Raw genomic sequence first — 12,985 nt, 5'->3', positions numbered from 1 at the left:
TAACTTGCGACAAAAAATAAAAAATTCTAGGAACTCGCCATGCCCCTCACGGAATACCTTGGGGTGTCTTCTTTCCAAAATGGGGTCACTTGTGGCGTAGTTATACTGCCCTGGCAATTTAGGGGCCCATATGTGTGAGAAGTACTTTGCAATCAAAATGTGTAAAAAATGGCCTCCGAAATCCGAAAGGTGCACTTTGGAATATGTGCCCCTTTGCCCACCTTGGCATCAAAAAAGTGTCACACATCTGGTATCGCCGTACTCAGGAGAAGTTGGGGAATGTGTTTTGGGGTGTCATTTTACATATACCCATGCTGGGTGAGAGAAATATCCTGGCAAAAGACAACTGTTCCCATTTTTTTATACAAAGTTGGCATTTGACCAAGATATTTATCTCACCCAGCATGGGTATATGTAAAATGACACCCCAAAACACATTCCCCAGCTTCTCCTGAGTACGGCGATACCAGATGTGTGACACTTTTGCGCATCTAGGCTGCAAAAGTGCCCAAATTCCATTTAGGAGGGCATTTTTAGACATTTGGATACCAGACTTCTTCTCACGCTTTAGGGCCCCTAAAAAGCCAGGGCAGTATAAATACCCCACATGTGACCCCACTTTGGAAAGAAGACACCCCAAGGTATCCAATGAGGGGCCTGGCAAGTTCATAGAATTTTTTTTTTTCGCATAAGTTAGCGGAAATTGATTTTTATTTTATTTTTTCTCACAAAGTGTCACTTTCCGCTAACTTAGGACAAAAATTTAAATCTTTCATGGACTCAATATGCCCCTCAGCAAATACCTTGGGGTGTCTTCTTTCCAAAATGGGGATAGTTGTGGGGTGTTTGTACTGCCCTGGCATTTGAGGGTCTCCGCAATCATTACATGTATGGCCAGCATTAGGAGTTTCTGCTATTCTCCTTATATTGAGCATACAGGTAATGAGATTTTTTTTTCCGTTCAGCCTCTGGGCTGAAAGAAAAAAATGAACGGCACAGATTTCTTCATTCGCATTGATCAATGTGGATGAAAAAATCTCTGCCAAAAAAAAAAAAATGGAGGGGAAAGGCGTCTGCCAGGACATAGGAGCTCCGCCCTACATCCATACCCACTTAGCTCGTATGCCCTGGCAAACCAGATTTCTCCATTCACATCAATCGATGTGGATGAATAAATCATTGCCGGGATTTTTTTTATTTTTTATATATATACAAAGTGCTTGCCAAAGCATAGGAACGCCGCCTCCTCCTCAGCTCGTATGCATCGGCAAACGTATCTGTTACTGCAGAGTAGAAATCTCGTCTTGCAGCGCCGCATACACTGACTTGCGTGTAATCTGACAGCAGCGCAATGCTTCTGTCAGAATGCACATCAGTGCTGCAGCTAATCGATTGGTTGGTCCACCTGGAAGGTAAAAAAAAAAAGAAAAAACCAGGCCGCAACGCAATAATTTTATTAACTTTGCAACAGAACATATAAACTTTAACTTTTTTAACTGAACATTAACTTTTTTGCTTACTGGTGTTTTTCTTTTTGTTTTTTTGTTTTTTTACCTTTATAGAACAAACCTCTCCTTCCCCATGGGTCAATGTGCAAAGCGCAAATCGCCCAAAGATGTGGCGAAGTGCGTTATGCACTTTGTCCCAGGTGAAAGGAGACGTTTGCAGCATCTGTGTGAGTGAATGGGCCCTAATAGCCCTGTGTGCCTATCCTGGTGAGATGATCCCTATGCTAATAGTGTACCTGTGAGTGGTACTCCCGGAAACACTCTTCAAAGCATAGGGCAGGGTGGTCAGGACAGTCAGGACAGAAATAGCGGGTGACACGCCTTATTCCAGTCCTGCTACAGACACTACATCTTTTTCGGGGTGACGGTTGGGTTGAGGTACCAGGAACGACATTGGGGAAATGTCGCTCGTGTAGACGGCTAACTACACTGGTGGATGGGGCCACGGAACCTCCTGGGTACAGGAGGTTCTCGATGATCTCTTCCTGAAATTTGAGGAAGGATCCAGTTCTCCCAGCCTTATTGTAGAGAACAAAACTATTATACAGAGCCAAATGAATTAAATATACAGACACCTTCTTATACCAGCGTCTGGTTCTGCGGGAAACTAAATACGGAGACAACATCTGGTCATTGAAGTCCACCCCTCCCATGTGGAGGTTATAGTCGTGGACTGAGAGGGGCTTTTCAATGACACGGGTTGCTCGCTCAATTTGTATTGTCGTGTCTGCGTGAATGGAGGAGAGCATGTAAACGTCACGCTTGTCTCTCCATTTCACCGCGAGCAGTTCTTCGTTACACAGTGCGGCCCTCTGCCCCCTTGCAAGACGGGTGGTAACGAGCCGTTGGGGGAAGCCCGCGCGACTAGTTTGCGCGGTACCACAGGCGCCAATCCGTTCTAGAAACAAATGCCTAAAGAGGGCCACACTTGTGTAAAAATTGTCCACATAAAGATGGTACCCCTTGCCGAATAAGGGTGACACCAAGTCCCAAACTGTCTTCCCACTGCTCCCCAGGTAGTCAGGGCAACCGACCGGCTCCAGGGTCTGATCTTTTCCCTCATAGACACGAAATTTGTGGGTATAGCCTGTGGCCCTTTCACAGAGCTTATACAATTTGACCCCATACCGGGTGCGCTTGCTTGGGATGTATTGTTTGAAGCCAAGGCGCCCGGTAAAATGTATCAGGGACTCGTCTATGCAGATGTTTTGCTCTGGGGTATAAATATCTGCAAATTTCAGGTTGAAATGGTCTATGAGGGGCCGAATTTTGTGGAGCCGGTCAAAAGCAGGGTGGCCTCTGGGACGGGAGGTGCTGTTATCACTAAAGTGCAGGAAACGCAGGATGACCTCAAATCGTGTCCTGGACATAGCAGCAGAGAACATGGGCATGTGATGAATCGGGTTCGTGGACCAATATGACCGCAATTCATGCTTTTTTGTCAGGCCCATGTTGAGGAGGAGGCCCAGAAAAGTTTTAATTTCGGAAACTTGGACTGGTTTCCACCGGAAAGGCTGGGCATAGTAGCTTCCCGGGTTAGCGGTTATAAATTGTGTGGCATACCGATTTGTTTCTGCCACAACTAAGTCTAAGAGCTCCGCAGTCAAGAACAGCTCAAAAAATCCCAGGGCCGAACCGATCTGAGCTGTCTCAACCCGAACTCCAGACTGGGCGGTGAAAGGGAAAACTACAGGTGCGGCTGAAGTTGGGGACTGCCAATCAGGGTTTGCCAGCACCTCTGGGATTCTAGGGGCTCTACGGGCACGTCTTTGCGGTGGCTGCGACGGGGTCACTACTGCACGTGCCACCGTACCAGCTTCAACTGCCCTTCTGGTGCTCGCTACTTCACCAGGTTGTATGGCAGTGCTGGTACTAGGTCCAGGAAGGGCTGGGCTGCTGGTGTATGCCTCACCACGTAATCCGACAGCACCAGCCCCACTCTGCTGCTCTTGAAGCGGATCCTGCGCAACCTGCGGTCTAGCGACACGGGGCCGGGTACGCCTGGTGCTATCAGGGACCTCAGCCTCCTCGTCCGAACTTTGGGTCAGAGAGCCACTGCTTTCTACAGGTTCGTATTCTGACCCGCTGGATTCATCAGATGAGGGTTCCCACTCCTCATCCGACTGGGTCAGAAGCCTGTAGGCCTCTTCAGAGGAATACCCCCTGTTAGACATGTGGGCAACTAAATTTAGGGGTATTCCCTGAGACTACCCAAGAAAAAAAAGCAAGCCTGTCTTACAAAGGGGAGGCTAGCGAAGTACCGGAGGCCGCTGCGGTTGATAAAAAATATCAAAACTGATTTTTTTATCGCCGCAGTGCATGTAAAGTGATTGTGCAGCGATCAAAAAAAAATTTTTTTTTTGTCACTGCGGTGGGGCGGGTGTGGGCGAACGCACGTGTGGGCGAGCAATCAGGCCTGATCGGGCAAACACTGCGTTTTGGGTGGAGGGAGAACTAAAGTGACACTAGTACTATTATAGATCTGACCGTGATCAGTTTTGATCACTTCCAGATACTATAAAAGTACAAATGCTGATTAGCGATACGCTAATCAGCGAATAACGGACTGCGGTGCGGTGGGCTGGGCGCTAACCGATCCCTAAACTACCTAACCAAGGGGCCTAAACTATACTGAAACCTAACGGTCAATACCAGTGAAAAAAAAAAGTGACAGTTTGCACTGATCACTTTTTTCTTTTCACTTGTGATTGACAGGGGCGATCAAAGGGGTGATCAAAGGGTTAATTGGGGTTCAGGGGGGTGATATGGGGCTAAAGTGTAGTGTTTGGTGTACTTACTGTGAAGCCTGCTCCTCTGCTGGATCCAACCGACGAAAAGAACCAGCAGAGGAGCAGGCAGCCATATAACAGATCATATTTACAAATATGATCTGTTATCTGGCTTCTGATTGGATTTTTTAAAAATCAGCAACCTGCCAGCCAATGATCGCGGCTGGCAGGTTGCTGACGAAATACTCCTGCACGAAATGCCGGCGCGAACTGCGCATGCGCATATTCGCGTCATCTCGCGTCTCGCGAGATGACGCGTATATGCGTGACTCTGCGCAGCGCTGCCACCTCCGGACCGCACATCTGCGTTAGGCGGTCCGGAGGTGGTTAAGGATGTGACAGGGAAAAACCTAAGCCAGTTATCTATCAACAGACAGCTGTTTCAAGAGTGTTGCCCCTCATCAATGTGTATTAATTGTATTAATTTCATTAGTGGCCAGTGTGCGCCCCCCCCCCCCCCCCACTGTATTAATTTCATTGGTGGCCAGTGTGTGGCCTCCCCCCGCCCCCCCTCCCTCTATTGTATTAATTTCATTGGTGGCCAGTGTGCGGCCTGTCCCCCCCCCCCCCCCCCCCGATCATTGGTGGCAGCAGAGAGTTCCGATCGGAGTCCCAGTTTAATCGCTGGGGCTCCGATCGGTAACCATGGCAACCAGGACGCTACTGCAGTCCTGGTTGCCATGGTTACTTCGCAATATAAGAAGCATCATACTTACCTGCTGTGCTGTCTATGACCGGCTGAGAGCTTCTCCTACTGGTAAGTGACAGATCATTAAGCAATGCGCCGCACAGACCTGTCACTTACCAGTAGGAGGAGCTCCCAGCCAGTCACAGACAGCGCAGCAGGTAAGTATGATGCTTCTAATATTGCTAAGTAACCATGGCAACCAGGACTGCAGTAGCGTCCTGGTTGCCATGGTTACTGATCGGAGCCCCAGCGATTAAACTGGAACTCCGATCGGAACTCTCCGCTGCCACCAATGATCGGGGGGGGGGGGGAGGCCGCACACTGGCCACCAATGAAAATTAATACAATAGAGGGAGGGAGGGGGGGCCGGGGGGAGGCCGCACACTGGCCACCAATGAAATTAATACAGTAGGGGGGGCCACACACTGGCCACCAATCACTATGGGAAAGCCTCTGTGTTAAAATATACTGTCGGATCTGAGTTTCCACGATCTAACTCAAATCCGATGGTATATTCTAACATAGAGGCGTTCCCATGGTGATGGGGACGCTTCAAGTTAAAATATACCATCGGATTGGAGAAAACTCCGATGGTATAATAGGGACTCCTGACTTTACATTGAAAGTCAATGGGGGACGGATCCGTTTGCAATTGCACCATATTGTGTCAACGTCAAACGGATCCGTCCCTATTGACTTACATTGTAAGTCAGGACGGATCCGTTTGGCTCCGCACGGCCAGGCGGACACCAAAATGACTTTTTCCTTCATGTCCATAGATCCTCCAAAAATCAAGGAAGACCCACGGAAGAAAAACCGGACACGGATCACGGAACTACGGACCCCGTTTTTGTGGACCGCAAAAAAAAACGGTCGAGTGCATGAGGCCTTACACTGACCTCCGTCTCCGCACTTGTGGTTAGTGCAGGAGAAGTTACCTTCACTTGCGATTTCTCTTTGCGCAATCCCCACAGTCGGTGTTCGGCGTCCAAAGTGTCTCCACAAGCCGATCCCGAACTATAAAAGTCCTCACAATGAGGTGGGGGAATTGAAGGGAGGATTACAATACCCGTAAGATTGCAATGTCCGTGAAGCGCTTCACAACAATCTTGATGAATAAAAGATCATATCATAGTTCCATCAGTCTGATAGGTGTGTTTCTGAGTTTCCAAATGTCACTAAAAACACCAGACACATTTTGGAGTTTACACTCACTCCTATCATACCCACTTTTATAGCCATCATGGTGGTATTCATAAAACCCAAACTGGACTCTTCATTCCACTCACTTTGTAATTACTTTATATTTCCAAGGCTGATTCTTATATGTATTCATCTGTATCATTCCTAGTGGCTTGATTCTCCTCTTATTCATCAACATATTAAATATCATCTTAAAAAACTGCAATTGCGCTTCACATGTTTTTAATGCGTTTTTTAATGTATTCATGTGGGGGATTTTTTGCATTTTTTTGCATATATACAGTCACCTAAAGAATTATTAAGAACACCTGTTTTATTTCTCATTAATGCGATTATCTAGTCAACCAATCACATGGCAGTTGCTTCAATGCATGTAGGGTTGTGGTCCTGGTCAAGACAATCTCCTGAACTCCAAACTGAATGTCAGAATGGGAAAGAAAGGTGGGCTACAACAGCAGAAGACCCCACCGGGTACCACTCATCTCCACTACAAATAGGAAAAAGAGGCTACAATTTGCACGAGCTCGCCAAAATTGGACTGTTGAAGACTGGAAAAATGTTGCCTAGTCTGATGAGTCTCGATTTCTGTTGAGACATTCAAATGGTAGAGTCCGAATTTGGCGTAAACAGAATGAGAACATGTATCCATCATGCCTTGTTACCACTGTGCAGGCTGGTGGTGGTGGTGTAATGGTGTGGGGGATGTTTTCTGGGCACACTTTAGGCCCCTTAGTGCCAATTGGCCATTGTTTAAATGCCACAGGCTACCTGAGCTTCGTGCCCTGAATGTGCATCCCTCAAATCTCCATCAACTGCAAGATGCTATCCTATCAATATGGGCCAAAATTTCTAAAGAATGCTATCGGCACCTTGTTGAATCAATGCCAAATAGAATTAAGGCAGTTCTGAAGGCAAAAGGGGGTATAACACCGTATTAGTATGGTGTTCCTAATAATTCTTTAGGTGAGCGTATGTCTTTTATCTTCACTTGAAGTTGTTGATAATTATTTTTTAGCTTTGAGCTTGAAACCACATGAATATAATTTATATTGAAAATAAAAATATAAAAAAATCTGAAAAGAAAAATTGGGAAGAAATCAGAAATGTTAGAATAAGTATCCAAAATTAATAGCTTGAAGTTAGTTCACAATTATTTATTCTCTTTTTATATTGGGTATCCCTCTTAATCATTGGTTTTACTATTTTCCATTCGTTCATATTTAATTATTCTTTTATGTTTCTAGAATATACTTCCATAAAATATCAATAGTTACATGTCTCTCACTATGTTTTCTTCTAAAGATTCCTTGACTTCCTTTATATACAAGAGGGATGGATAGGATGGGGGCCTCCCTCCAAGGGGAGATCGGAGTGCTGGTAACACAGCCTGACTCCGATTTCCTGTCAGCGAAGGGCACCCACCCTTATTTCTACAAAAATCCGAACAGCTCCAATTCAGCATTAAGGCCTCCAGGTAAGAGTGTGTTAAAATCAAAAATCCTTCTGGACTCTTGACGTGACATTCTGGCAATGTGATCTCCCCGAGAGATGGCCTTGCGGTTCGCCCGGCGGTCATTTTGCGACGAACTTTGCGTGTTCGCTATTCGTCGAACATGCCAACATATGGAGATATTCGCACCCGCCATATTCTTTTACATTGTGAAGAACTTTGACCCATGACACATCCATCAGGTGGTACAGGACAGCCAATTGAGACGTTTCAGCCCATGGACATACCCCCTACCTTATAAATAAACCTGATCTGGCCGCCATTTTACAGTCAGTGTTTTGCCAGTGTAGGGAGAGGTTGCTGTGTTGAGCAGGGACAGGCTGTTAGGGACACCAAACGCTAGCTAATAGGGCCACAAAAGTCTTTTTAAGAACTGGTATAGGTGTGCTACACAGAGGGGTGCGATATACTTATAATATACTTATATAATGAGTTAAAAACACATAGATCTATATAGTGATCACCTGGAAGTCAGGGGCCTAGGGGCTAGGGGCTTACTAGGGCCATTTTTATATAGGGTAAGGTTCCGGACGGGGTCGCTCTTATCAGGGCGGGTGGTCTGTGGTTAGGCTATCAGGGCCAGAATAGCAGCCCCCTGTAGGGCAATATCAGGGACAGTTCTTTGCCCACCCGGGTACTTCAATACCACATCATCATCTAGCCCAGGGATGGATGTTTTTTTGCTTTCCCTCCTGGATTCATCGATGTGCACTGGAACCCCCCGGATTGTGGAAGGACATATGGTTTCTGATTTGGTGCCGCCAAGCACTTGTTCTTGCCTACCACATCTATCCTTTTTGGTCAACTTTAATAATTTCATTTATTTTCATTTTGAGGGATATCTTTTTCATTCACACTTCCACAAAATGCATCCGCATCCATTCCGTAATTTTTCGGAACGGTGCAGACCTATTCATTTTAAATGGGGCCGGAATGTGCTGTCCGCATCCGCATTTGCGAATCGACATCTTCCGCACTTCCGTTTCCGCCCAAAAATAGAACATGTCCTATTATTGTCCGCAATTGCAGACAAGATTAGGCAGTTTCTATTATAGTGCCTGCGATGTGCGGTTCGCAAATTGAGGAATGCACATTGCCGTTGTCCGTGTTTTGCGGATCCGCAAAACACTTACGGACATGTGAATGGACCCTCATATTAACATTATTAAAGATTACGTTTTATCTTTATGTATATTCTAATGGATTGCCTTCCTTGTACAATGTTATAATATACTTTCTATGTTAGAAAGTATATTATAGTGTATTTGTATTGTGCGTCAGTTGTGTGCGGTTCTGCAGGTATATAGAGGGACAAGCGTTATTGGAACAAATAATTTCTACTGGTGTGATATACCAGTCCCCCCCCCAAAAAACGGATTGAAGCGGGGTGTTATATACCAATATACTTTCTTTATAGTGCATTTGGGTACTGTATAGTGCATTTGCACATGCAAGTACGCAAAAATTATATTGCTGATATTTTGCATTGAAAAAAATAATGAATGGAGATCGCAAATTCGAATAATACATCTGGTATGTCACTGTTCATGTTGTGGGACTATTTGTGCACGTCTAGTAATTATTTCTTAGCTGTAAATATGAGCTGAAGGTTTTTCATGTTCGTCTGCCATTAACCACCTCCGGACCGCCTAACGCAGATCTGCGGTCCGGAGGTGGCAGCGCTGCGCAGAGTCACGCATATACGCGTCATCTCGCGAGACGCGAGATGACGCGCTTTGCCGGCCCGCACATGCGCAGTTCGGGTTGGCATTTCGTCAAGGGGGGTCGCGTCATCAGCTTGCCAGCCAATGATCGCGGCTGGCAAGCTGATGATTTTTAAAAAATCCAATCAGAAGCCACATAGCAGATCATATTAGTAAATATGATCTGTCATATGGCTGCCCTGCTCCTCTGCTGGTCCTTTTCGTCGGTTGGATCCAGCAGAGGAGCAGGCTTCACAGTGAGAAGCACCAACACCACACTTTAGCCCCAGACCACCCCCTGCACCCCAATTAACCCTTTGATTACCCCTTTGATCGCCCCTGTCAATCACTAGTGAAAGGAAAAAAGTGATCAGTGCAAACTGTAACTTTTTTTTTTCACTGGTATTGACTGTTAGGTTTTAGGGATAGTTTAGGCCCCTTGGTTAGGTAGTTTAGGGATCGGTTAGCGCCCAGCCCACCGCACCGCAGTCACTGATTCGCTGATTAGCGTATCGCTAATCAGCATTTGTACTTTTATAGTATCTGGAAGTGATCAAAACGTCAATAGATGACGTGATCACGGTCAGATCTATAATAGTATTAGTGTCACTTTAGTTCGCCCTCCATCCAAAACGCAGTGTTTGCCCGATCAGGCCTGATCCGTGGCCCACACGTGCGTTCGCCCACACCCGCCCCACCGCAGTGACAAAAAATATATATTTTTTTTGATCACTGCACATTCACTTTACACGCGCTGCGGCGATAAAAAAATCAGTTTTGATATTTTTTATTAACCGCAGCGGCCTCCGGTACTTCGCTAGCCTCCCATTTGTAAGACAGGCTTGCTTTTTTTTCTTGGGTAGTCTCAGGGAATACCCCTAAATTTAGTTGCCCAAATATCAAACAGGGGGTATTCTTCTGAAGAGGCCTACAGGCTTCTGACCCAGTCGGATGAGGAATGGGAACCCTCATCTGATGAATCTAGCGGGTCAGAATACAAACCTGTAGAAAGCAGTGGCTCTCTGACCCAAAGTTCGGACGAGGAGGCTGAGGTCCCTGATAGCACCAGGCGTACCCGGCCCCGTGTCGCTAGACCACAGGTTGCACAGGATCCGCTTCAAGGGCAGCAGAGTGGGGCTGGTGCTGTCGGATTACGTGGTGAGGCATACACCAGCAGCGCAGCCCTCCCTGGACCTAGTACCAGCACTGCCGTACAACCTGGTGAAGTGGCGAGCACCAGAAGGGCAGTTGAAGCTGGTACGGTGTCACGAGCAGTAGTGACCCCGTCGCAGCCACCGCAAAGTTGGGCCTGTAGACCCCCTAGAATCCCTGAGGTGCTGGCAAACCCTGATTGGCAGTCCCCAACTTCAGCCGCACCTGTAGTTCCCCCTTTCACCGCCCAGTCTGGAGTTCGGGTTGAGACAGCTTAGATCGGTTCGGCCCTGGGATTTTTTGAGCTGTTCTTGACTGCGGAGCTCTTAGACTTAGTTGTGGCCGAAACAAACAGGTATGCCACACAATTTATAACTGCCAACCCGGGAAGCTATTATGCCCAGCCTTTCCGGTGGAAACCAGTCCAAGTTTCCGAAATTAAAACTTTTCTGGGCCTTCTCCTCAACATGGGTCTAACTAAAAAGCATGAATTGCGGTCATATTGGTCCACGAACCCAATTCATCACATGCCCATGTTCTCTGCTGCTATGTCCAGGGCACGTTTTGAGGCCATCCTGCGTTTCCTGCACTTTAGCGACAACACCGCCTCCCGTCCCAGAGGCCACCTAGCTTTTGACCGGCTCCACAAAATTCGGCCCCTCATAGACCATTTCAACCAGAAATTTGCAGATTTGTATACCCCAGAGCAAAACATCTGCGTAGACGAGTCCCTAATACATTTTACCGGGCGCCTTGGCTTCAAACAATACATCCCAAGCAAGCGCGCCCGGTATGGGGTCAAATTGTATAAGCTCTGTGAAAGGGCCACAGGCTATACCCACAAATTTAGGATCTATGAGGGAAAAGATCAGACCCTGGAGCCGGTCGGTTGCCCTGACTACCTGGGGAGCAGTGGGAAGACAGTCTGGGACTTGGTGTCACCCTTATTCGGCAACGGGTACCATCTTTATGTGGACAATTTCTACACAAGTGTGGCCCTCTTTAGGCATTTGTTTCTAGAACAGATTGGCGCCTGTGGCACCGCGCGAACTAGTCGCGCGGGCTTCCCCCAACGGCTCGTTACCACCCGTCTTGCAAGGGGGCAGAGGGCTGCATTGTGTAACGAAGAACTGCTCGCGGTGAAATGGAGAGACAAGCGTGACGTTTACATGCTCTCCTCCATTCACGCAGACACGACAATACAAATTGAGCGAGCAATCCGTGTCATTGAAAAGCCCCTCTCAGTCCACGACTATAACCTTCACATGGGAGGGGTGGACTTCAATGACCAGATGTTGTCTCCGTATTTAGTTTCCCGCAGAACCAGACACTGGTATAAGAAGGTGTCTATATACCTATACCTAATTCAATTGGCTCTGTATAATAGTTTTGTTCTCTACAGTGAGGCTGGGAGAACTGGATCCTTCCTCAAATTTCAGGAAGAAATCATCGAAAACCTCCTGTACCCAGGAGGTTCCGTGGCCCCATCCACCAGTGTAGTTAGCCGTCTACACGAGCGACATTTCCCCAATGTCGTTCCTGGTACCTCAACCCAACCGTCACCCCGAAAAATATGTCGTGTCTGTAGCAGGAGTGGAATAAGGCGTGACACCCGCTATTTCTGTCCTGACTGTCCTGACCACCCTGCCCTATGCTTTGGAGAGTGTTTCCAGAAGTACCACACACAGGTACACCTAGCATAGGGATCACATCTCACCAGGACATGCACACAGGGCTATTAGGGCCCATTCACATACAGCTGCTGCAAACGTCTCCTTTCACCTGGGACAAAGTGCATAACGCACTTCGCCACATCTTTGGGCGATTTGTGCTTTGCACATTGACCCATGGGGAAGGAGAGGTTTGTTCTATAAAGGTAAAAAAAAACTAAAAAACACCAGTAAGCAAAAAGGTTAATGTTTAGTTCAAAAAGTTAAAGTTTATATGTTCTGTTCCAAAGTTAATAAAATTATTGCATTGCGGCCTGGTTTTTTCTTTTTTTTTTTTTTTACCTTCCAGGTGGACCAACCGATCGACTAGCTGCAGCGCTGATGTGTATTCTGACAGAAGCATTGCGCTGCTGTCAGATTACACGCAAGTCGGTGTATGCGGCGCTGCAAGACGAGATTTCTACTCTGCAGTAAAAGATACGTTTGCCAAGGCATACGAGCTGAGGAGGAGGCGGCGTTCCTTTGCTTTGGCAAACACTTTGTATATAAAAAAATAAATAAAAAATCCTGGCAATGATTTATTCATCCACATCGATTGATGTGAATGGAGAAATCTGGTTTGCCAGGGCATACGAGCTAAGTGGGTATGGATGTTGGGCGGAGCTCCTATGTCCTGGCAGACGCCTTTCCCCTCCTTTTTTGGGGGGGGCAGAGATTTTTCCATCCACATTGATCGATGCGAATGAAGAAATCTGTGCCGTT

Source organism: Bufo gargarizans, chromosome 3 (assembly GCF_014858855.1).
Source record: "Bufo gargarizans isolate SCDJY-AF-19 chromosome 3, ASM1485885v1, whole genome shotgun sequence".
NCBI lineage: Eukaryota > Metazoa > Chordata > Amphibia > Anura > Bufonidae > Bufo > Bufo gargarizans.
This window is presented reverse-complemented; position numbering follows the sequence as displayed.